Here is a 25601-nt window from a genome sequence, read left to right as displayed (position 1 = left end):
GGTTGCACTGGGGATTTGTAAATGCCTACATCCCATGTAAGACCCCTTTCACAGTTACAGACCTTACACACCAATAATGCCAGGTCCGTGACAGGGTGAACTTTTATACACCCATGGTGGCTTCCTGATTGGAAAACGGGTACACTGGATGCAGATTATTTCAATCGGAGTCTTTTTTAAAACCTACTTTTTTTTTTTTAAACAATTTCTTTTATTGAGACACCGCACATAAACACAATCAAATACATCAAAATAACAGTCACGAAAAATATAGATATACATAGAGTACAGTAGACATATAGATCATAATTGTTTTGGACATAATATAGTAACAGTGTGTCTACCTAAGGAGAAAGAAAAACCTAAAAACAAATCAAAAACCATATACATATATATAGCTTATGATAGCAGTATTCCACCATATAAACACTGCATACATCCTAGTTATCAGATCATATTATATATCAGATAATATTTGAAACTTTCAACATTTGACAGATACAAACAAAAACAAATATAAACAAACAAGCAAAAAAAAAAAAGAGCTCTCTCCCAATCCTCCCCCCCCCCCTCCCCCAAAGGAACCACAGCCACCTGCATCTGATGTAAACACATTATGTCGCGGTAGAGTTGATGTCTATTGGTGGATTATTCCCAATAGTCTGGAGTAAAAACCAAGATGTATCCTTCACACTATAATATATTTGGCGCCTTATGTCGAGGGATAATGTAGATATATATGATTCCCACATATCAAAAAATTTCTCTACTTTCTTTTCCTTCTCCAAGACTACCTCTACCCAATCCATTTAAAATATTTTGTATAATTTTGTCTTAAATAACACAAAAGAGGGGGAGGAAGTCGAAATCCACTCCTGCAATAACGTTTTACGAGCAGCCGCGCTAATTGCCAATAACAGTCTTCTGCTTCCTTTGCTAGCCCTTATATCTGCAGGTATAATGCCAAAAATAGCCCACTCTGGAGTGAAAGGGACATAATTGAGTAAAGCTGACTCCGCATATCGCTTGATCCGTAACCAAAATCCTCGGACTATAGGGCACGACCAAAAGCAATGATATAAGTCCGCATTATCTTCTCCGCACCTATAACAGGAATGAGAAACCGAACGTCCCATTAAAAAACTTCTATGCGGAGACAAATAGGCTCTGTGAAAAATGTTTAGAAACATCTCCACATATATTGTTGATGTTAAAGATTTACAAGAATAATTTAGGGCAGTCAATAACTGTTCAACTGTATACAAGGGAAATTTTTGAATCCACTGCGAAAGTCCCCTACCATTGGACGCGTGATCCAAAGTTATTTTAAAATATTGATAATAATTAGAAATAGCTTTCTTGAGTATTGGAGGTTTGGAAAGAAGGTCATCTACTGGATTATTCCAATCTTTCGCCACAAACACCTGGATTACTGAGTTGATATAATGCTTTGCCTGCAGGAAGGCCATGGGGAACCCCAACAGAGTATTATACTTTTCTGCAGCTTCGCTAAAAGATAAAACCCGACATGCTTCTTTATCTACCAAACATCCTATTCTCTGAATGCCACCCACTCGCCATATTGTGAATGGATATGTCGCCTGCCCAGACTGAAAATGCGGATTTCTTACGAGAGGAAGAAATAATGATTTGTGTGAGTTAAGGCCTGCCTCTTGTCTTATTAAGTGCCAAACTCGTTTTGTATTCCACAGTAATGGATTATTTTTAATTGTGGTGGGTAGTTCCTGATCAGGGGAGTGAAGAAATGTAATCAAATCGGCACTGGTCTAAGAACTCTCGCTCAAGTGAAGTATTGGCATAATTCTCTGATCCATTTATCCAATCCGACAAATAACGGAACATAGCTGCTTTATTGTATAATCTAATGTCTGGAAAGCTTATTCCTCCATTCAATTTGGTTTGTTGCAATTTTAACAAACTAATCTTAGGCCGTTTACCATTCCATATAAAGGATCTAAATATCTTATTTAAAAGACTCAGATCCTTAACTGTAATGAGCAAAGGTAGGATTTGGAGCATGTACATTAATCTTGGAAATTAAATCATTTTGATTAAGCTCGCGCGACCCATATATGACAGAGTGATATTCCTCCAGCCATCCAATTCGTCCGAAATCTTTTTTATAATGGGTCTATAATTAAAAGGATATAAATTTGCCAAATTGCTGGGAAGCACAATACCTAAGTATGTAATCCTGTCTTTGGCCCACTTAAGTGGAACATCACTAGGTAGACGTGGCAATGAATTGCGCGAACCCAAATAAAGTGCCTCCGATTTACCTATGTTCACCGCGAACCCTGATATTTCTTCAAAACTTTTCAAAAGCCCCAGTATATGCGTTAAGCAGTCATGAGGATTTGCAATGTAAAGCATTATATCATCTGCAAATGCTGTTAATTTTATTGTTTTAGAACCAATCTTTATTCCCTTAAAAAGATCGTCCTTCTCCAATATTCTAATCAGCGGATCTATAGCTAGATCGAATAAGAGGGGTGACAGAGGACACCCTTGTCTAGTACCTCTAAACATCTCTATAGGTGCACTAGTACAACCATTTATCATTAGGGACGTCATTGGGGATAAATAAAGATATTTGATCAGTCCGATAAATGAAGAGCCGAACCCACGCATTTGTAACACATTAAATAGGTGGGGCCATAACACTGTGTCAAATGCCTTTGTCGTATCTAAACTTAATAGAGTATTAGTGGTAATTGGAGATGTCCCAGCTGATACTGCCACTGCAGCAATGGCCGCTCTAACTCCTCGAACTGAGTGACGCCCTTTTACAAAACCCAGTTGATGAGGAGTTAGTAATTCTGTCAAAATAGTTTGTAAGCGACTTGCCATAATTTTAGCTAATAACTTCGCGTCAGTATTCAACAAACTAATAGGTCGGTACGATTCTAATTTTTGTACATCCTTTTGAGGTTTAGGGATCAATATTGTAGTTGTATTTGTAAAATATGGGAATGGAGAATTGTTGTCTATCATGTCATTAAATAAATCCACTAGAATCGGGGCCACCTGGTGCCGCAATAATTTATAATATTCGTTTGAATAACCATCTGGGCCCGGTGATTTCCCGAGTTGTAACTGTGAAATAGCCGACAGCATTTCATCTAGAGTTATTTTCCCAGAGAGTGCCTCCTGCTGTTCTATAGTTAATAAAGGCAACAAGTCATTGGGGATCAAAGCTTCATACCGAGACTGATCAAAAGGAAGATCTCTATATAAGTCCTTATAGTACTCTTCAAACTTATTTATAATTTCATTATTCGTTGTGAGTAAAGCATTGGTATGCGGATCTTTAATGGCTGTGATATATGTTCTTCTACACCAGGGCTTAGACACGTTAGCAAGCAACTTTCCAGCCTTGTTCCCCCATCTGTAAAATTTATGCTTAGTAAACAATACATCCTTTTTAGCTTGGGATAACAGGTGTGATTCTAAGAGTTGTTTCGCCTGAACATACGTTTCCCGAGATACATCAGTAGGGTCTACTATATAATTTTGTAACGCTAAAGTTAGGGCCTCTGACATTGATTTATACACAGCAGCCTCTGTCTTTCGCTGGGATGAGACAAAAGCTATGATCTGTCCCCGCATTACAGCCTTCGATGCACCCCAAAAAATTGTTGGTGTATCCCATGCCTCTATATTATCGTCTTGATAATTCATCCACTGTGCTAGTAGGTGATCTCTAAATTTAGTGGACTTGTACAAATAAGATGGAAACCTCCAATGTTTCAAGTTTCTCGGAGACTGCGTTACACTCAACGAAATTGTAATAGGCGCGTGGTCAGATATTAGAATTGAATGCAATCTGGATTCCTGTGTTCTAGATACCAGGCTATCTGAGACCAGAAACAAGTCAATTCTCGACCAAGATTTATGGACAGCAGAGTAAAAGGTGTATGATTTATCTGTAGGGTTCAATAGCCTCCAAACATCTGTAAGTTGATGATTTGCTTTAAAAGATTGGAATTGTCTCCATATTGTCATATTAGATGATTGAGGAGTCGGTTGTCTAATGAGGGATTCTCTACTGAATTGAAATCTCCCGCCACTATCAATGCATAGTTAGTACGTTGTGCCAAGATGTCCATCACACTTCTCATAAATTCTTGAGGTGAAACATTTGGTGCATACAGATTTACCAGAGTATAACAGGCACCCTGAATCTCTACATCAATAATCAAAAATCTTCCATTAGGATCAGCTATGGTATTTATAATAGAATATTGCAGATTCCTTTGAAATATTGTGGCCACCCCCCTGATCTTTCTACCGCAGCTAGCCTTAATACATTCCCCTATCCATGGGGTCCTCAAAGTGGAAATATCTCCCTCTGCCCAATGCGTTTCCTGCAGAAAAACTACATCTGACTTAAATTTTTTTAAATGAGTTACTACTCTTTTGCGCTTAATAGTAGAGTTCAAACCCCCAACATTCCAAGATAAAAATTTCAACTTAACAAACCGGTGCCCCAGTATTACCAGTATTCATATCGTTAGACATGTCTTATCCAATACCTTGCTGTGGGACAAAACAGTTTAAGAACAAAATGAAGTCAAAACGTGGTACTCCGTCCCAGCATGCGGAGACCACCTTATTTAAAGAATGCGAAACCCCCGGCACCGAATTCCCCCAGGGGGGGAGAGAGAAAACGAGAGAGAGCCAACAAAATAAAAAATTTAAATAAAAATAAAAATGAAAAACCATAGAAAAATAAATGCATTATACATTTCTGCGCAATGTCTCTTACACCCTTTTCTTTTATTTTCTCTCCAACATTTCAATGTGGTGTTCATTACTCGCAACCTGTGATTCACACCTGAACTACTAAATATCACTTATAAAGTAGCAAACAAAACGTGTATCAGTACACTAGAAAAACTTCACTGGAACGAGGAATGCTCCTTTATGTCAATCAGACGTGATGGCATTCAATATTAGTTTCTCGTTTAACAGATTAGCATCAAATGTAAATGAACAATCTACTCTCAGGGATGATCGTGGATGCTTAGAAATTAGAATCGTACCTTAAATTGGTGTTATAACAGTTATCCAATCATCTATTTGGTGACCGTTGCGGCGGGCGCTCCCTGTCTATACCCACACCAAAATGATGTTTAGCAATCTTAGGGTCTGAAAAATACAATGTTTGACCCCCATCCTCCACCCTCAGCTTGGCAGGATATAGCAGAGCAAATCTAGTGTTGCGCTCATACAATAATTTGCACACATCTGAAAACTCCCGTCTTTTCTGTGTTACCGTTGCTGAAAAATCCTGGAATATGAGCACCTTATAACCATCTATCATTAGTGTGGGTATCTTCCTATATTCAGCAAGTATCCTTTCCTTCATTCGATAGTCTAGATACTTTGCAATCACTGGTCTAGATCGTGAATTAGGCGCTGGTCTTTCCGGACCTATTCTATGGACCCTCTCTACGTGGGGCAAGATGGAATTTTCCGACAAATTTAGGGCTGCAGGGATTTTGTGGGCTACCAGTTGAACCAGAGCCTGGCCAGTTATTTGCTCAGGTACCCCAATAAACCTCAAATTACTTCTTCGAAGTCGATTTTCCATATCATCAATTTTGACTAATAGCGATTGAACACTGTTCAATTGCGTATCTACAGTGTGTTGCATATCATGGGAGCGATCCTCCACATCACTAACTCGCTGCTCTAAGGCAGCGAGTCTGGAGGTATTGGAATCTATTTTAGCAAGTGCAGCGTCAAAAGATGACTGGAGGGAATCCAGTTTTTTATCTATTAGAGGCATTAGTATTTTAGAAATTTCCTGAGCCGTTTCAGCAACTGACGAGGGACCCTGAGAGTGATGACTGAAATTTGTAGCTTCCTCAGGTTCCATATCAGCAGTGTCACTACGTGATGAAGGGGGAATAACTTTAGCTGGAGTCTTAGACACTTTGTCCATTTTACCTGTCGACCCTTGTGAAGCGGGAGTAGATTTACGGACGTATCTGTCCATAACCTAGTGAGAGATCCATTGAAAATTCTACTCAAAGTAGATCCTTAGCAGTTAGTAAGGTCAGAAGAATTCCAAATTCCTCAGCAGGACACTAGATTAGCAAGAGATATAGCAAGGTACAGGCATATATGCGCACGGACCACCCCTAAATTGCAGACATGTTATGAAGATTCAAAAATATACATCATTCTGTCTAATACCTATGTCTTATAATCTGAGCAAGAATAATTGAGCTACATTCCTCTATATGATGAAGCCCTACCAAGGTTCCATGATACACCGTGTACCTGTAACATGAAACTAACAAAATTTGCTTCCGTTGCTGCCAGTATGTGGCAACAATGATATACAGATAATTTATGAAATGCCTATCAGCATAGAGGCTAGAATTAGATACTGTTGTTTGTCACTTTGACCAGCAGATGGCAGCGATGTACTAGTGTTAGGTCAGATATAATACATATGATAGACAAAGGTATATCTTCACTGTTCAAAGTACAATATACTAAAAGCTCACAAAAAGAAAAACAACAAGTATAAATATTTAGCTGTGTTACTTATCAGACTTTCAGCATGGCACAACAAAGTCCAGGACAACCGGGGTATTAGCCAAGTGCAGCAAAATGAGCACCTCGGCCTCCGCACCTTCCCAGAACAGCAAAAATAGAAAGTCCGGACATCAGCAGCCCAGTGTCCGAATCAGCGATGCCTCCTCAGCACTCAGAGACCGCGGTATAGGGATGGGGTTAACAACCAAGCAGGTAATCGGGGTCGGGGGAGAAGCAGAGGGGGTCGGATAATTATTACAAGTAGTCTTCAACCAGAAAGACAATGGATTGCTGGCACACACCGGAAATCAGACTTCTGTGTAGAGGTTGGGGTCCCTGGGAGGAGGGAGAGATTAGCGACAGCTTCCAAGTAAGTATTCTCCGATTATCACATCAGGGTACAAGGCACTTAAGATCAGATCGTCTCCTTCAAATGCAGCAAAAGGGGATCCAGGATCTATGACAGGTCCTTCATTGCCCGCGCAATCTCAAGGGCATCAAACAGGTTTCCAGGCGTGCAGCGGTCTTCAGCAAATAGCTGCCAACATCCAGCAAAGGACCGGAGCCAGATAGATCCCCAGCTATATTGACAGTCACACTCGGGGAGACACCGTGTCAGGAACAGCAGTGGAGGGGGTATCAGGCCGCGTAGCTTGCAGCAGAAGTACCCGGAAGGACTGTCCCATCAGCGGCTGAGTATGCAGTGGGGTCTAGGAGATATACCGAGCAGGCACATCCCTATCACCCGGACATCGCCCCCCGGAACCTCAGCCCGCATCCGGCAGGTAAGCTCCGCTAATTAGAACAAGTGTAACCTCAGGCTATGTTGCAGTACCGGAGGGGATCGATGATCACCGCTGCCAATGACCAGAGGAGAGGCTCCGGACCGCAACGCACGACCTGATCACCCACACTGCCAATCCAAGGGAGCGGTCACAGGTACAGCGCCTCCGCGTGTTAACCACTTCAGGCCAGGACGTCAGCAGCGGGTAAAACGGATGGTCCGCGAACGCTTGCCAGTCTTCTGCTGCCACATATAATTATCCCATGCAGGTGTAGTCTTCAAGGGGGCTAGCAATCTCTGCGGTGCGACTCCTGAGAAGGCAGAGATGGCCGCTTTAGCAGGAGAAGGAGAGTCTTCTCTCAGGCTTTTCATGCCCAAAATGGCGGGGGGCAGTCATGAACGCCTGACCTCTTCAGGCCTGGATCCCGGTGGATAGATTCTGGCTCCAGACCCAATAACTGAAACAAGTCACTCTGTAGTGCAGTGGCGTTGTAGTAGGCAGCTTTTGGGTGATTAATTCGGGTAAAGAAACCCAATCCTGGGTCATTTATAGCATATAAGGCTGGAGCCCAAGTAAAATGCGGCCACTCTGGGTGCCCCGCCCACCGGAAGTCGATGTCATGTCTTTTAAAAAGACGGTGCTCCCTGTATGGGAGCAGTTCTCGCCACTGCCATACTTTAGTGTGCCTAGGGAATAGCTCAGGGCACATCTGTCTGGCAGCCTACAGCCACACCACCCTGAACACGCCAGATCTCATCTGATCTTGGTAGCTAAGCAGGGTCAAGCCTGGTTAGTACTTGGATGAGAGTCCGCCTGGGAATACCAGGTGCTGCAGACTTTATCCCCAGACAACCCGAGTTCAAACGTCTAGGTACACTGTAACTTGACCCGCACTAGTCAGTTGTTGGGTCAACAATGCTGTGGAAGCTTGGGCTACGCAGCTTGCTGAGGGCCTTAAAACTGGTGTTCCGGTGGAGGATCTGGTTCTTTTAATGGAACAGATTGCAGAGTCTGCTTCCCTTTATCAGGGAGACTTCAAAAGATATTTATTATCTTTCCTCTAGATCCTCGGCTTTGGCTATCTCAGCCGCAGAGCCCTGTGGCTGAGACAATGGCAGGCGGATGAGGAAGTTAAAAGAGCTGTGGAAGCTTTTCCATTCACAGGGGAAGCTCTGTTTGGATAAGAACAAGTGGATCTCTAAAGCCACAGGTGCTAAGTCCACTTATCTCCCATCTGCAACTCCTCTTTGGACCGTCCTTTCGGTCCTTGCGGATCCCAAGGAAATTCAGGGGTCGTTCCAGAGTAGCTCCCGCTATGTCCCGTGGTCCCAGAGGCAGGGGTAGAGCCACTGCATCTTCCTCCCAGCAGTTAAGCCTCCGGCATGACGCACTACCTTCTCCCCTGGGGGACCCCAAGGTGGGAGCTCGCTTTTGCAATTTCAGGCGTCAGCAGACAAACTGTTATACAATCAGGGTCAAAGCTTATATTCCAGCTTGGTTGTAGTTCCCAAGTCGGACGGTTCAGTGAGACCCATTCTGAACCTGAAACATTTCAACTTTATTTGCGGAACTTAAGGTTCAAGATAGAGTCCGTGCAGTCTGTCATTGCAGGTCTCGAGAGGGAGGCCGTGATTGTACAGTGGTTAGTACTCTTCCGCAGCAACCTCTGTTCACTTCCAAGTCACGGCACCATGCCTATCTCCACATTCCCATTTGGTTTCATCACGCAGTGCGGGACTCAATTTCAATTTCACCCTTTGGTCTTTCATCAGCACTAAGAGTGTTCACGAAGGTCAGGGCTGTAATGATGGCCTTTCTTCGGATTCAGGGTGTCACTATAGTCCCGTACTTGGACGATCTATGTCTCAAGGCTCCGTCAGTCACTCAATTACGGCAGGAGGGATGGATCCTGAATTTCCAACAGCCTACTCAGCGTCTGCTTTTCCTAGGGATGTTTTTGGACATGGTGGAGCAGAGGGTGTTTCTTCCGCAGGAAAAAGACAGCTCCATCCAACACATGGTGTGGTTGATACTACGCCATCGCAGGGTGTTAGTACACCTGCGTATTCCTCCTTTGGGGAATATGTTTGCGACCTTCGAGTCCATTCAAGACTGGAGTTCCATACCCGTCCATTCCATTCATCTCTCAGTGGTCAGGGTCCCACCTTTTTTCTTTACCAGCGAGTACAACTGTCACCCAAGGCTCGAACATTTCTCATTGGTGGCTGAATTCCTCACACTTACTGGTAGGCAAGAGGTTTGCAATGTGGGAATGGATTCTCCTCACCACAGACAGCAGTCTGAGAGGATGGAGGGCAGTGACTCGGGGAGGACACTTTTAGGGCCGCTGGACTCGACCGGAGGCGGTACTGCCCATAAGGATAAGGGCAGTGTTATATGCTCTTCGGATGGCACAGCCCCTGTTGAAGGGCCATGCAATCAGAGTGCAGTCCAACAAATGCCATAGCTGTGGCGTACATAAACAGACAAGGCGGCACCAAGAGTCAGTCCGCCATGAGGGAGGTAAGCCGCATTCTTCTCTGGGCAGAGGAATTAGCAGTAGCAATTTCAGCAGAAATTGGGAGGCGACTACCTCAGTCGACAAGACATCCGGGGAAATGGACGCTCAAACCACAGGTGTTTCAACAACTGATTCAGCGTTGGGGTCTTCCTCAGGTAGATCTCATGACGTCAAGGTTGATCCATCAATGGCCTCTCTACTGCTCACGGACAATAGACCCACAGGCGGTGACAGTGGATACTCTTACAACTCCTTGGAGGTCTCAGTTTGTTTACCTTATCCCTCCACTCCCACTTCTTTCTCGTAAGCTTCAAAAAATCAAACGAGAAAGGGTAAAGGTACTGTTGGTGGCCCCACACTGGCCCAGGCGGGCGTGGTATTCCAACCATGTTGGCTGCTGATAAGACGACCTGTGGCCTCTTCCTCTGCAGAAGGACCTTCTGCACCAGGGTCCGTTTATCAGAACTTAAAGCGGATTAGTTGATGGCGTGGCTGTTGAAAGGCCTATCCTAAGAAGAAGAGGTATCCCTTCAAGGGTAATTCCTACTCGGCTGAGGGCTAGAAAGGAAGTTACGTCTAAGCACTATCAGCGTATACGGAAGGCGTATGTATCTTGGGGTGAACGCAGGAGTTCGCCACCGTCAGAATTTAAGATAGCAAGGCTTCTTTTTCTACAGGCTGGTTTATCAGCGGGCCATCGTCTGGGATCTTTGAAGGTTCAGATTTCGGCTCTGTCAATTTTCTTTCAAAGGAGACTAGCATTATTGCCGGATGTCCAGACATTTCTACAGGGGGTTTGCAGGTTGCAACCTCCGTTTGTACCTCCTACGGCCCCATGGAATTTGGATTTAGGCCCTGATTCAGAGCCGGACGCTCTGAACGAGCGCCCGCTCTGAATCAGGGCGTTTTTTTTTTCCATAGTGCAGCCTTTTGGCCGCTCGCATAGCTGTGGGTTACCACCCACAGCTTGTGCGAGCGAGCGTCCATCGCGACCATCGGGCTTGTGACGAGACCCTTGCGGTAGGGTCTCGTTGGCCGCAAGCCCTGGAGTACTTTTGGCTCTATTAGAGCCAAAAGCACTCCCACTGACATCACTAGTGATGTCAGTGGGGCCGGACCCAGACGGTAGGCGTACCCATGGGAACAACTCCGTCTGGGCAGCCACGCCCCCGGCACGCCCACCAAAGGGGGCGTGCTGTCACCATCGACAGCACGCCCCCTTTGGTGCGAGACCCGGAGCGACGGCTTGCCCATCGCTATCCGGGTCTCGCGCATGCGCACGACGGAGCAGCCTCCGTCGTGCGCATGCGCACTTGCCCAACATCGACCCACTTGCGAGCGCTCAACGCTCGCGAGCGGGTCTGAATTAGTTCCTTAGTCCTCTCCTTTCTCCAGTCTTCACTATTAGAACCTTTACAGACTGTGGAATTAAAATGTTTAACTTGGAAAGAGGTTCTCTTTTTGGCGCTCGCGTCTGCTAGGCGTGTGTCGGAGCTAGGGGTGCTTTCTTGTCGTCCACCTTACTTCATTTTTCAGGAGGATAGGGCTGAGCTCCGTACACAGTTATCTTTTTTACCTAAGGTGTCTGCGTTCCACATCGACCAACCGATTGTGGTTCCGGTGTATTAAGACGATTCTTCAGCATCCAGATCCCTAGACGTGGTTTGGGCTCTTCGGATTTATGTTGATAGGACTGCATCCCTCAGAAAGTCGGATACGCTGTTTGTTCGATATGATATGGCGCGTCCTGGTGGGCCGGCTTCAAAAGAGACTATTTCAGGATGGATTCGTCTGACTATCAGACAGGCCTATTTGGCTGCATCGAATCAACCTCCTACTTCAATCACAGTGCATTCTACGTGCTCGGTGGGTCCTTCGTGGGCGGCTGCCCTCGGTGTTTCCCTAACTCAGCTTTGTCAGGCGGCCTCTTGGTCAGGCCGGCATACTTTTGCAAAAATGTTTCCCGTTTTAACACAGTTGCGGCATCTGCTTCACAGTATGGCCGTGCTGTTTTGCAGGGTTCTTAGCCCTCTCCCACCCGGGATGTGAGCTCTGGGATGTCCCCACTGTACTGAGACTCCAGTGTCCCCTAGTGGATGAAGGAGAAGACAGGATTTTGGTACTTACCGATAAATCCCTTTCTCCGATTCCACAGGGGACACTGGATGCCCACATAGTGCTGTTCCACCTGCATTCGCTATTGTTCTTCCAGGTTTGGACAGATGTTTTCTTCAAGGTTTCCTTGATTTGTTTGCATATATGTTTATTTGTTCAGGTATGTTCTAGCTTCTCTTCTCCTCTATGATTTATTTTCCAGCTCTCCTCGGGCACAGTTTATTTAGTCTGACCTGTAGGGGGTATAGAGGGGGAGGAGCTAGCTTCTATTCAAATTTATTCAAGTGCCAGCTTCCGGTTATCCCACATCACACGTGGATCATGGCCATGGCACAGAAGGGGTTAACCCCCTGTGCTGCGGCGCCATTTTTAAATGTAACAATAGGTGCTAGGCACTCAGTATTTAAATGTATTATTGGCGCTAAGTGCCCGGTGTGTATTAAAATGTATTTATGTGATCTTCCGCTGCCTGGACCTCCTCAGATGGCCGTGGCAGTGTTAACCCCTCGGTGCATGGCGTCTTCTATAAGGAGCCATTGAGTGTTCCATGCTGGGGCTGGGAGCTTAGCTCCTGGTGCCACAGCTACATAGCAAGGCTGCGGTGCTGTGTGCTGACTGATTGGAGCCGGAAGCACAGCTCCCAGCGTGGATGGCAGCTGCACGCTGGGGATCGGGAGCGATTTTAAATGTATAATTTAAGGAAAATTGCACTTACCTTTGATTTCCCTGGATGGCCAAGGAATCCAGAGTTCTCAGTGGGCTGCTGGATCCTCCAGCCCCTTCCAGAGCAATAAACGTTCCACCTATGCAGCCTCATGCCTGGAAGTGGTATGAGGAGGGTGCATAGGAAGCTGGCTAATGCAGCCAGCTAATTGTTCTCAGCGAGCTCCAAAAGAGCTTCCCCTCTGTGGCCAGGAAACCATGCCTAGGGACCCTGCTTGTCCACCTCTGAAGCTCAGATTCAGGCAGGGGTGGCAGGCTTGGTCCCTTAGCAGATTCCTGGAAGACGCTTTTGGGGGGAAACCTCCCCCGGCCCTAGATGAGCTGACTCCTGGGTGGCGACTAAAATACCAGGTAGGCTCGGGCACAGGGGAGTGATAACTTCCCCTTGTCAATAGGGGACAATGTTAAATGTGCATGTGGCCAGCACAGGATATGCACTTAAGGTGATTGGTTGGAAACCACAGGGCGGACTTACCCCAGTGGCAATGTGTATTTGAGTGGCATAAAAGAAGGCTGCATACCTGGTAAAAATGTCCAACCTTGTATATCTTTGGAATATCAAGACTGCTGTATCATCTATGTATGCTATACCCCCGTGAAGCTAAAGGGAAGATCTTTTTCAAGACTGTGAGCAATAAACATCTTTGCCGTACAACTGCATCTGAATCTTGCGACCAACAGAATTGCAAAAAGTGCTATTCCGTTCTCCGGCTGTTCTGGATTGATCCAAACGTATCCAAAGCTCAAGGCCTTTGCCAGCTACCGTGCAGAGCCTGGTCCTTTGCGTGGGATCAGGAGGAATCAGCCGACACCAATCGGGGGGTGTGGCCGCAGCTAGCTAACGCATACGCAGCAGAAGCGGTTCCAGGTGCTGGAGATAGGAGCCTGAGTGTAAATAAGGAAAAGCGGAAACGACGATGGTGGGAGTTCGGAGGTGGCAGCTATATACCCACCCACTGCGCAGTGGTTGGAGTCAGTGACAAGCGGTCACTGATGGTAAGCGGGGATCCCTGATACTTTAAGGTCCAGTAATCTGTGATCAGGAGTAGAGGCTGCAGCCATCTGGTCACAGGACCAATTCCAGATGAAAAACAGATGGTCTATATACTATACCTATTCACAATTTTATCTTTGTAGATAATGCAATGATACCAGCATCTATGCTTTTTATTGTATTTCATGAGGCTTATATAAGCTAGAAGTTCTTATAGTCTTGAATCATTTTTTTTAAATATATATTTTCTGTCTTTGTATATTCTTATTAAATTGATATTATTCATTTGCAAACAACATGGGTGCTTCCTGATTTCTCACTGCCCTACCATATGCATGATACTCGGTAATGCTGGCACACCCACGCTTGCCTCCGGTACTGCGCCCGGTGACCTCCAATTACCTTTCCCAGTCAGGAGAGGAATAAATATATAGCATCTACATCAGCACTCAGGACGACTTGTAAAATAGATATACTGTGACAGAAGCACTGGTAAAGTGCTAAATGGCAAATTATATTTCTCCAAGGTTTCTGACCTATGTATTTTAAACCCTCAGGAAATGTATGTTTATGCTTGAGAGTTTTGGGATTTTCCAGCCTTCAACTTGAGAACAGGCTAATTAGTGCCTGCAGCTGTGAGAGGCTCATATAAGCTGTGTCAAGTTTGGCTCTTTTAAATACTGTGCCCTATCACTTTGAGAGGGGGAATCTGTTTAGTGCTAGGATTTATTTGTATATTTTCCATTTTATACTGCACAATAAAAACTAGCTGAGGCTAGCTTGTAGGAAAACCCTGGACTCGTGTACTGTTTCCTAACTGCTGTGTGTTTGCAGGTTGCATCTACCCCAGGAGTGGGACCTCCTGCCCCAATCTTATTACAATAGGTAGAGCTATATAACTAGACAGATAAAGTTATTTATTTATTTATATATATATATATATATATATATATATACACACACACACAGATTCGGAGGTATAGGCGGCACTCATCCAGACTTGTAATAAGTATATAATACGTCCATTATTTACAACGTTTTGGAAGGAGTACCTCCATCTTAAGATGGAGGTACTCCCTCCGAAAAGTTGGAAAGAAAGGTCGTATTTTATACTTATTACAAGTCTGGATAAGTGCTGCCTATACCTCCGAATCTATATATTGAGTGGGCAGACACTCTAGGAAGGCACCACAGCAAGATATATGATTGAAACCACACAGAGTGCCAGCCTCGCAGGGTTCGTATATCTTTATTAGCACAGTTTTCATCTTTTTTTTTACTTTTTGTGGGACTATCACTACTCCTCATTTTACTTAGCCGCTATTTTTTTCCCTATAGACTAATATACAATTTTCTATTAAATTTATATATAGGATATATTACATCCTTAATCTATTAGTATTTTGTACGTTTTTTATTAGCACTAAGGAATTTTTTCTGCCTTTTGTGTCAAAAGTGAGGGATAGATCTATCACCCTTTGCCTAGAACTTGGGAACCGGGTGAAAGTTCCCCCTTGGGCATTATCTAGGGCTGGCCGGCTCCTGGGATAGTAAAAAGAACCTAGAGTCCTAGGGTTCTGCTCTATGTAGTAAGGTTTGTTTCTTCTCCTATATTATTTGTATGAGTGTGAACAGTAGAAGCCCAGAGTGTTCTGCATGATGTTGTACTAAGCACAAACCTCTGGGAATAGGGGTGAGAATAATATTAATGATGCCTTTTCTGTGGGATACTTGGATAACTATTTTATTTCTACCAGGTGGAGAGAATACAAGGAAGACCTCAGAGGGACATCTCGTTTTGTCTCCAGATTTTAAATTAGAAGATAACCACACACAAGGATCTCCGGAAGAAAATTACATAACACTAAATATACATCCATCACTTCTTAGTGCAGATATACCATCTGATCCCTCTATTTTTGAAGAATGTACTTCTGGTTACTCACATATTGTTGCACATAGTACAGATCATAGCAGTGATGAAGTCACTTCTGATTGTGGAAAATGTTTTACGTCCAAATCAGCTCTTGTTAGACATCAGATAAGTCACACAGGTGCAAAACTATTTCCATGTTCTGAGTGTGGGAAATGTTTTACAAAGAAATCACATCTAATTACACATGAGAGACATCACACAGGTGAGAAACCATTTCCATGTTCTGAGTGTGGGAAATGTTTTACACGGAAATCACAACTTGTTAGACATGAGAGAAGTCACACAGGTGAGAAACCATTTCCATGTTCTGAATGTGGGAAATGTTTTACAAAGAAATCATATCTAATTACACATCAGAGAAGTCACACAGGGGCAAAACCATTTTCATGTTCTGAGTGTGGGAAATGTTTTACAGAGAAATCATCTGTTGTCACACATGTGAGAAGTCACACAAGTGAAAAACCATTTTCATGTTCTGAGTGTGGGAAATGTTTTACACAGAAATTAAGTTTTGTTACACATCAGAGAAGTCACACAGGTGAGAAACCACTTATTCTAATCAAGTATTAACCAATTTGGTATGAAAGGAATAAGTGCTAAAGCTCCCGTTCTCTATTCCTAAAAATGGAGAATCTAATAGTGGCCATAATTCTCGATCGAATCTTTACCACCGAGTGCGTTCCAACACTTGAAACGCTTCCACCACGTGGTGGAGCACCGGAAATACATAATCTAAAGTGCGTCATCGCCATTGAGCGTTTTGTGAACACGTGGATCGTTCCGCTCACGTGATGTCCACACGCCTGGAATGTATCACGCATGTGTGTGGCATCACGCCCATCAAGTCACATGGGCAGTATGGGTGGAAGACCTTCCATCTATTTAGACAGGATGGGTAATGTACTTAGGAGACAACACTTTTCTATAAGAAATGGGATAGATAATAAAAACCTCCCACATTAAAATTACATCACCATGGTTTAAAAATAAACATTTAAATGATATATAAAAGGAGAATACATTTGTCATAGTGAATTCCATATCTACTATAGAGAACAATCATCTAGCATTACATACGATTACATACTTATAAGTATGAGTAAAAAATATTTAAAAAAAACAAGAAGCCGATAAGATAATTCATGAATTTATAAAAACCATTTAAGCTCAAAATCGCTGTTTAACCCTAAAGGTTCCAGGGTCCTCAGCTCATATATGGTTTTTATTTCCGTTTTGGCTAGACAGATATCTGATTTTTTTTATTCTCCAGTTTCCCTCAACTTTTTTAATACCTATAATATGTTTGATACCTGACGTAGAAAATGCATGTTTTAATTTAAAATGTTTAGATAGTGTGTAATTTTCGTACCCTCTTTTAATACTGCTCATGTTCCCCCATCTATCTTTTAATTTTCTTTTTGTTTTTCAAATATATTGGAGATTACAAATGCATTCTATAATGTATATACAATTAGTGCTTTCACAGGTAATGAAATCCCGTATTTTAAAAACCTATCGTGGTTGTTGATGAATAGGTCTCCTTACATTTTTGATGTTGATGGGTCCTACATGGGATGCACTTTCCACATCAATGGAATCCAGTGGTTTTTATTCTATTGCTCCTTTTTTCTGGGATTGCACTTTTCACAATTTATTTTTCATATTTTACGCTTTTCTTTATGTGAAAGCAGGTACAGGGGTAATAATATCTTTTAAAAGGTTAAAATATGCCAATGTTTTTTAAAAATCTGTTCACTGAATGATACTGATTGTTGAAAGTGGACACGAAAAGGAGTCTTGGATGATTATTCTGCGATTGTTGTTTTCTGCATTCCAGCAAATTTCTCTGGGGGATTTTTTTCATCTCTTCAATCTTTTCTTCAATTGATTTTGTATCATATCTTTTTACAATGAACTTATTTTTGAGTTCTGCTTGTTGGAATACATTTTCGTTGGTACAATTTCTTCTAATTCTCTGAACCTGGCCCTTTGGGAAATTGTTTAGCCAATGCGGGTGATGATTACTGGTGGTGTATATGTGTATGTGGCGTTACTGTCAGTTTGTAAACTGTAATTTTTGGTGTTTAATTTATCTCCTTTATAAATTATTAAGTCTAAAAAATTAATCTCATATTTATTCTTGTTAAAAACTAAATTAATATTAAGAGAGTTTTTTAAAATGTCACAAAATAAAAGAAGGTTGTCTTCTGTCCCGTTCCAGATAAAAAATATATCATCGATATATCTAACCCATAAAACTATATTGTGAATAAAATCATTATTTTCCCATATTGTTGACTCCTCCCACCATCCCATAAATAAATTGGCATAAGATTGTGCAAAACGGGTGCCCATAGCAGTCCCCCTAAGTTGTAAATAGAACTGTCCATCAAACCAGAAATAGTTATTTTGTAAAATGAATAGCTGGAATGAATAGCTGGAATGAATGGCTTCTTTAATAAAATGTATCTTTTTATCATTAAAAAGTGGATTCTTTCTCAATGCATATTCTACACCCTTAACTCCTGCCTCATGGTCAATAATGGTGTACATTGCACTTACATCTGCTATAACCAAAAAAGCTTCTTCCATAAGATTAATTCCCTATATTTTTCTAATTACATCCATTGTATCCTTTACATAGGATTTTAGTTTGATAACTTCTGGTTGTAAAAATGAATCGAAGAAGTGTGATAAGTTAGAGGAAACTGAGTCAGTTCCCGCAATGGGGCGCCCCAGTGGGTTTTGTTGATCCTTATGTATCTTTGGTAAGATATAAATTACTGGGAGAACTGGATTTTACTTAATTACATATTTGGATTCTTCTTCACTTATTATCTCATCATTTACTGATCTTTGTATCATGATTTTTATATATTCAATTTTTTCACTGGGATTTCCATTTAGAAGTTTGTCTCTACATCGGACCCATGCACACAATAGTGGTTGACCTGACCCTCTCGCAGAATTGCTAAACTTCCTGCACACAGTAAGAGCTCAGGCTGCATCTTCCATCGCAGGGGCTTAATTATTAATGTGCCTGTAATGGCCGAATGGTCACTTCCTGTCAATGTGCAATGAGACTGCGTGCTCACTGCGATCGGTATCCAATTGCATTGGGCAGTTTGCGCGGGTGCACTGCCACTCATACGCAGTGCAAAACAACTGGGTGCGTGCAAATTCGCATCTGTGTCCTTTGCTGAATCAGGCCCATAGTGTGTTGTAAACAAACAGTGAAGGGTTAAAATATGTTATAACACATTTTAACCCTTCACTGTTTATTATATATGTACTTCACTTTTTATTTTCATTCTTTATATGCAGCCTAGGCTGCTCTTAGCTATCTCTTTTACACTGCACTTTTCTTACTATGGCGGTGCCCTGGGGTGGCTTGGCTGGGCCAGTTTGGGGGTGTCCTGCACTCTGGATTTGAATCCTAGTATGTTAATGACCTACCCAGCAGCGGTGGGTAGGCCCATAACCTTGGCCAAGATTATGCCAAAAAACTATTCATTGCAAAAATGTATTTATATACAGTTAATTTGGAGTTGAGCACCTGTACTTATTTTGTTTGTGCATATATCAATTGTCTCCACAGGTAGAACCTCCAATTATATATATATATGTTCAAGGTGTGCAGTCTGAAGCCCACTTCCCATATAAACATCCATAACTATGACAATACCGATCACAATACTGACAAGTAAACAATCTCCCTTCACTGTCACAATACCGACAAAAGCCAACCAAGAAGTCACATCAGTCAGATGAGTCTCGCTAAGTCCCGTAATTGTCCAGATCCGCCATGTAACAGACGGCAATGTAGATGGCTAACCCCAGGCGAATGCACGAGTTCTGCCTTCATACACCATCTAAAAATAGCCGGCCATCCCGTTTACAATGACCATACCTGTCCCTTATTAGAGGGCAAGTTAGATAGATAATATACCAAGAAACCAAATAGAGAATGCTAACAAAATCCAATTTTCATACCTAACTATACCCTTGTTTGTTTGTTTTTAATCAAAGTTTTTAAACACGCTTCCTGTAATCACATACTGTATATACGGGATACGTATCCTAACCCTACAAGGGGGATGTCTAAACATAATCCCCCCTTTCCCCTAGCCTAATCTTAAACCTCATGGGGGGCCTAAAACTAACCCTCCCCCATAGCTAACAGCTACTATAGTTTTGCTTACCTTCATTCTGGAAGCCATCCGTCGGGGTTTTGGCATCTAGATCTAGACAGACCTTTGAATATAGACGTCTGTCTTTAGTCCTGCCTCTAGCTTTAGAAGCAAATATGTAGTAGGCCTGCTTTTCTGCTGTGGGCATTTTTAATACACACATATATATATATATATATACACACACAGATAAGGGTGCACTCCATTAACCATCGATAGCGTGTCCCAGTGCCTTCTTTAAATATCCCTGGTGGAGTCCAATATAGCAATTGTGGAAGCCGTCACAAAAAAAATTTAACAGCAGGTAAATTAAATGTTTTGAAATCCAGAACCACATAAAATACATTGAAAGAGCAAGGTTCACCTAATACACACTTCAGCTCCTCCATGTGTCACTCCAGTCCCCTCCCTTGCCATTCCAACCCTTCAGCTCACAGGCTGCCCCCCCCACTGGCTCTCAGGCAATAGTGCCCCCGTGTATTTGTGGCCCTTATGCAGTGCCTCCTGTATTTATGCCCCTTATGCAGCGCCTCCTGTATTTGTGGCCCTTGTGCAGCGCCTCCTGTATTTGTGGCCCTTATGCAGTACCTCCTATATTTTTGGCCCTTATGCACTGCCTCCTGTAGCTTTGACCCTTTTGCAGTGCCACTTATGCATTGTCCCGTTGTTTTTTTCACATATAGTAGTGCCCCATATGCCGCGCCCCCAGCCTACTTAGTATTACTTACCTGACCACTTTGTCTTCTCCAACCTCCGAGCGCCGCTACTGCTGCTGCTGCCTTGCGCCTCTGTCTTGATCTAACTTTATCCATCTGGTGTGCAGGGTAGGCTCTGCACCGCGTGGGTAACAATGATTTCACCCTCGCAGTGCACTACTGGGAATGCTGCTGTTCTCTGAAGTAAATGCTTCTTTAGCCTCCGGTTGCTTCAGAGGCCAGCGTTCCTGTAAGCAGGGGTAGGAGCGGAGCGCCCTTTGTAATTGCACGGGTCGCCTGCCCCTATAAACGGACCTGCATTTGTGTTTGTATACACAAACACACGCATGTTTAATTTTATATGGCAAGTCGATATTACATATCTTGATAAAAAATACAATAAAGACTTATGTTTATTATTTTTTATTTAAAGTTAAAAAAATAATGCAAGCCATGTTTTATTCACAAAGCAAATCAACATAAATTTAGCAAATCAACATAACATTTTAGTTTATTTACAAGCTAAAAAATATGAAATATACATTATTTCTTATTGATGCAAATAAAAAAGAAATACTTTGCTTAAGACAAATTAAACAATACATTACATGTTTTTCTTTGTATAATTTTGTTATTGTATTTGTATAAATGTTTTTTATTTATTGACTTGTATTTTTTAAATCCATTTTCACTAGTTCAAATTCCTCTATTAGCTATGAAAAAAAAATAAGATTAAAATCTAACTATACTCCAATATGTTATTTAAAACAATAACACACAGTCCTAAATTATTGAAACAGTTCTTCTTTCGTATAATAAATATTTAGCCAACTATTTTCTATAGCTCTGTGTATGAAATTCTGACGGCTGGTAAGTATCTCACTAAATACTGACGTTGCAATCACAAACTCTGAAGATCCTGACTGGGCATGGTAAGTATACTAACCCTCCCCTTCTCCCCCAACCCCTAACTGGAACCCTCCCTTAGTGGTGCCTAACCTCCCCCCTATGGTACCTAACCTCCCCCACTGTGGTGCCTAACCCCAAGTCCCTCTTGGTGGTGCCTCAACCTAAAATCCCCCTCCCGCAACTTAACACTAACGCACCGGTTGTGCCTAGACCTAACACTCCCTTAACCTCTGAAACTTACCTTCTGCATGCCTATGTTTTGCATTCTGTAGCTGGGAAGCTGACACTGGGCTTGATTCAGCACGGATAGCAATCCTGCACACGCACGCTGAAAAGTTTTTGAAATGAATGCCATCACAATACACTCGCAGCTCAATACTTAGAGACGCAGCACAACATAAATCCTCCCCCTTCACACAGTGATTGCTCAGGCTGCATATAGGTTTGCAATGGATAAATTATACATACCCCTGCAACTTTATTCATATACAGTGACACGCCTGCACTTGCTTGACCACACTCCCACACCACCCACCAATGATAATTCGTGTCAATCACTTCCAGGTGGGTCTGTGTATACATTGCAATCGCATTCCCTATTTTAGTGACTAGTTTGCATACACACTGTAACTAAGATGTATATACGAAGAATGAAAGAATCATCTGACTGCAGAGTTGCACTTGTGTTACTTGTAGAATTAGGGCCACTGTTTGTATTCTAGTAATGGTAATTACAGTGAGCATCCCTTAAGCTGGGATGATGACTATCCCTTTTTTATTCAAGTATTTATTTTAAAACAAAATGTTGTGGGGGAAGCCCCAGAGAATATATTGCGCTTACCGTCTGCCCACCGCCTTTTCAGCTCTATGCCAGCCTCGTTGGTTCCTCCACGTCTAGTGACAGGCTGGTCCCTTCATGCCGCCCCACTTCTCCTGGACACAACGGCAGAGGAAAACAAACATGGCATGAAACTTCAATCTTCCAGAAAGAAAAAACAACCAGCACCTGGTCCCCAAGTCCTACTCTCAGCCCGATATCCGTGTGCTGTCATCACAGGGTCCTGCGCACCAGGGTCCTGCGCACCCTTACGCCCAGTCTAACTCCAAAAAAAAATACCCCCAACAAAACATCTTTTACCCCACCAAAAAAAAGGAGTGTAACAAAACACATCCTCAACCCCTGACAAAAAATCAATATATTTATAGGGTTACAATCAAAAATCTATTTTACTTTTAAAAATCATGGTTCATCAGTTCTTGGTTCCGGGTACTGTTCTTCCTGGCTTGAGAATTGCATCCGTTCCATTTCCATCCTCATCTGAAGCTCTCTATTTTCTTCATGTATTTGCTGGACTACACTGTATGTTGATGGCGTTACAACCTGTTCAGTTTGTAGATGTGGATCTACTTCAGAGGATCTTCTTTTGATATTGTCCGTCAACAGCTACAGTTGGTTGGCAATCAATCTTGTGTTTGTGTTGCCTTGATGCTGTCACACTACCATATGGATAAAGTGGCTGTCCATCTGTTGGAGATGACTAAAAAGCACATCAATCATTGTAGTCATTTGACCAAAGTACTGGCATACCATTTTCCAACTGCATGAGTGATTTAGCTGTATATTTGAAATCTGGTTCATGCTCTGCGCCAGGCTGTTAAAATGTTGTTCCATCCATACCAGATCTTCTGTCCTTTGTTCTTCTATCCATTCTTGATCTTCTCCTTTGTTCAAACCATTCCCGATCTTCTCTTCTCCTTTGTTCAAACCATTCCCGATCTTCTCTTCTCCTTTGTTCAAACCATTTGTGATCTTCTCTTATTTTCTGTTCCTTCCATTCACGATGCTCTATTATTGCAGTATTAATATAACAAATTTAAAATTATGTAAATAAACGCAAAGATATTAAAAAATAAAAACTTCTTACTTTTTTTTATGTATAATATTTATTGGGTCCCTACTAATAGTCTCTCTTTGAGGTGCATTTTCTTCATTTGATTGCAAGTTTGGTGAGGATGATGCTCCAGATGCAGTATCTATGTTACTATCTATTGTACTTTGTCCTCCTGCAATTATAAAAAACTATTTTATATATATATATATGTTGATTAATAGAAAAAATAAACAATTTCAAAAAAGAAAATTTTATAACATTACATTATAACAACGGTATGTAGTGATTATGTCGATGTAGAACAGTACAGTGAATGAAAGTTAGATAGTCTTTGATTATTTTGAAACAGACATACCTGTGTCAAGAAAATCTTGTACTGTGGTTATAGTCCTGGCTGCTCTTTCACCTACGGTTTCTTCCTGGTCAGAAGGAACTGTTCTTTCTGTGTTTTCTGCTTTACGATTCCAACATATTAATGTTTTACCAATGTCATAAAATCATATTCTGTTATGAATATTGATAACCCAAGAAAAATCACTAGTGGAGTGTGTACTAAATATGTACTAAATCAGATTCCCTTTATGTAATCATCAGTTCTTGCAGAATCCCACAATGAAGATTTGATGAATAAAAAAGTTGTGTACTCCACTCACTATGCAATAGGTGTTCTCAGGTATTTTAAGTTTAATTTAAACAAATGTGTACTGTACTCACATACAATCTAGATGTTCTATTTCCATAAGTCTTTTTCATTGATGAGACAGCTTTGTGATTTCCCAAAAAATATTGTGGATATTCACCAGAGTTAATCATAAGCGTTCATTAAAAAAATATACTGCTGGGTGTAAGCACAACAGATAACAGGAGTTCTCATACACTTTTACAATCTACTGAAAATAAGAAAACAGTATTTTCCTGTACCTTAGTTGAAGTCCAGTATATTATATAATCTTGCATCATGCTGCAATCATTTCATAGTAAACACGATTACTATTCTCACTGTGCTTGTCCCTGAGGGACAGATGTACTAAGCTGTGAAAAGTTATACACTGGAAAGTGATAAACAGCCAGCAACTCAGCTGCTAACTGTCATGTTTCAGGCTGTGGTAGAAAAATGATAGTTAGGAGCTTATTGGCTGGTAGTTTATCACTGTCCAGCTAATCACTTTCCAGAGCTTAGTACATTTGGAGCAAAGTGTTCAAGTGCACAGCTTCCCCATTTCACAGTTACATTTTATCCACAAGTCTTTAATTGACAAAATTGTCTTAGCAATGAAGATACTTTTATGGGAATAGAACATCTGTCTTGTTTTGGATGAACTAACCACGACGAAGATTAAAAGTTAACCATATCGAGTTTTTACATATTTATATCCAATTTATATATATATATCCAGAATGCAATTTTCTTTAGATCGTGAATGAACTTTCTAAGACTTAAATGTAATAAATGCTCCCCACTCCAATTAACTAATGTAGTTGGGGGTAGGGTTGGATTTAGGCACTAAGGGACAGAGGCCCTGATTCAGAGCCGGATGCTCTGACAGAGCGCTCGCTCTGAATCAGGGCCAGCCCTCTGGTTTTTTAGAGCGGCCTCCTGGCCGCTCGCATAGCTGTGGGTGACCACCCACAGCTATAGCGAGCGGCCAAAATGATGGTCGCGATGGTCAAGACCATCGCAACCATCGGGCTTGAAACGAGACCCTGCAGTAGGGTATCGCTGCCGCAGGCTCAGGAGTGATTTTGGCTCTATCAGAGCCAAAAGCACTCCCACTGACATCACTAGTGATGTCAGTGGGGCCGGACCCAGATGGTAGGCGTTCCCATGGGAACGCCTCTGTCTGGGCAGCCACGCCCACCAAAGGGGGCGTGCTCTCAATCAACATCGACAGCACTTTGGTGCAAGACCCATAATGACAGCTTGGCCGTTGTTATTCGGGTCTCGCGCATGCGCACGACGGAGCCTCCTCCGTCGTGCGCATGCGCACTTGGGCACCATCGACTAACACTAGAAAATAAGGGTTAGAGTAATGAGAGGGTGAGACATATAATATCAACAATAATGTGTGGTAATGTTTGCATTGTAATTCTGACTGACTATTTCAAGCACAACCATAATGAACAAAACTCTCCTTTAAGTTTTATAGCTTAAAAATTATAATCAATAATTATTCAATGTTTCTACTACGTAAATACATTGTACATTTTGGTTAAACATGCATACCTGTGTCCAATATGGTTATTGCCGCGTCCGCTGTCCTTGGTTCA

General features: G+C 42.2%; 1 protein-coding gene and 1 pseudogene across 1 annotated transcript in view; one reads left to right on the top strand and one right to left on the bottom strand.

The window, feature by feature from the left end:
• The window catches only part of LOC148502636 (uncharacterized), a 187115-nt gene that overhangs the window by 47689 nt on the left and 113825 nt on the right, over positions 1–25601 (bottom strand).
• LOC148502638 (5S ribosomal RNA) lies at positions 8078–8196 on the top strand (annotated as a pseudogene).

Source organism: Taudactylus pleione, unplaced genomic scaffold, assembly GCF_031769625.1.
Source record: "Taudactylus pleione unplaced genomic scaffold, aTauple2 ptg000488l, whole genome shotgun sequence".
NCBI classification, from domain to species: Eukaryota; Metazoa; Chordata; class Amphibia; order Anura; family Myobatrachidae; genus Taudactylus; species Taudactylus pleione.
Note: the sequence above shows the minus strand (reverse complement) of the source record. Positions and strands in the feature narration are given on the sequence as shown.